A 1,817-nucleotide genomic window follows, 5' to 3' on the forward strand; every position below is an offset into this window, starting at 1 on the left:
TTTTAAGTCCTTGCCCATATTCAATGCCATGTTGTCTGCTCTGTATGTGGAAGTTTGACACTGCAGGTGTCAGACTGAATGTAGAAACTCCTTTTGTAGAGAAAGAACACTTTCAGAGTGTTCCTGAAATCTTGTTGCTCACTACAAGAGAAGTGGGTTCTTAAAATAAGATCGTTTTTTTCAGAATCCTCTTTGTAGACATAATTTTTAAAGGTTAAAAACTGATATCACAGAGATTTTTTGGGCGGTGAGTAGAATAGACAGCATTATGCCTCAATGGCAACTGAACGTTAGAAAAAATAACGTAACCAGTCCAGATCTTGGAAAAATGAACCCACCCACTGCCAACTTATATATTTTTCAACATTACATTGATAACCCCTTGCTGTTTCAAAGGCTCTTAGTTTTGAAAGAAACTGAGCGTTAGTTGGATATATGATTTTCAACGTCCTTTATACTGAAGCAATCTGAATAGGAAAGCTCATTGTGATAACCGTATTGTCTGTATATTGAAATACATGCGGCATTCTTTTTCATGGTTGAAACTGATTTCTGTTCTATTATGTTCATTTTAAACATTGCTGGTTTTAGTGTTGCTAAATACATTGGTGATCTTAATCTTGTTAAAATTACTTTAGATAAAGTAATTTTAACTGATTACTTCCTTAGCTAGTGCTTAGTTAAAATTATTAAGCACTAGCTAAGGAAGTAATCAGTTCATGATTTACTGATTACCTTCTTATGAAGTCAATATGTTTTTCCTGTTGAGGTGTGGCATATGATGCCATGGAACTCTTGGCTCATACTAAGTGTCCTGATGCTATCAGTCACGCTACTGATTTGCCAAAAGAAGTAATAGAAAGTAATATATGGTTCTTCCTCCTGAAGCTGGTTTGCTTTTTGGGGGGTTTAGCATAGTATATTAATTATCTGTTACTCGAACAAATTTGTCGTCATATGAATTGTGAAAATGCATGAGTGAATGACTTAAATACATCATCAACCACTTACCGTGGAGCGTGTCCTTTTTTTGTCTTTCCAGTTTTGCTTTTTCTCCATTTCAGCATTACCTTCTAATGTTTATTTCCCTGTATCCTCATAAGAAATAAGCCTCAAATCTGAAGTAGCAAAGCGCAGCATATAGCTGGCATTAGTCGGCTGTCCTGAAGCGGTGTCCCGAACGACAGAATGACTAGCAGGGCTGCTAGCAGAGCCAGTCATGCCTTGTACTTTATAACCACTCCGCTGATATGTGTTCTGATGAAAATGAGCTCTCTGTGAGAGTGGCAAAACTCTTAGGCTTTGAAGAAGTCCTCTTGTCAGCACTATAATTGGATTAAAGTGCTGTAATAGTGGTAATCATAGAGTAACATCGGCTACGGTGCTACGATAAGGGTTAAAAAGGCTGAATGGAAGAGGGCGGGCGGTTTTGTTCTTTCTTTTTAAATCCTGAAGAGGATTCTAAATCTAGAAGAGGAGAGGTGCGTTAATCTTACTTCTGCTCATTTGTTCCGCTGACGGCAGCAATCGCCGTACCCCCGGTGCTCTTCGTTCCTTGGGCACCGGCTCCCAGGTGTCCGTGTGGGGCCCTCAGGGCTCCTTCGCCTCCCCCTGCCGGGCACGGCGGCGGTACCGCTGCGGCACTGCGGAACGGAGCGAGAGGGCTGCGGGGCCGGAGCGTTCCCGACTCTCCGGAACCCTCCTAAGGGAACCCGGGCTCGAAAAACGCGGTCGCTAAAAGCAGCGTATTATGGGATGTTCGTGATGCTCCGCAGCCACCCCCTGCGCGCCGCGCGGTGTCACTTGTAACGGGGCTG

This window comes from Meleagris gallopavo, chromosome 1, assembly GCF_000146605.3.
Source record: "Meleagris gallopavo isolate NT-WF06-2002-E0010 breed Aviagen turkey brand Nicholas breeding stock chromosome 1, Turkey_5.1, whole genome shotgun sequence".
Taxonomy (NCBI): domain Eukaryota; kingdom Metazoa; phylum Chordata; class Aves; order Galliformes; family Phasianidae; genus Meleagris; species Meleagris gallopavo.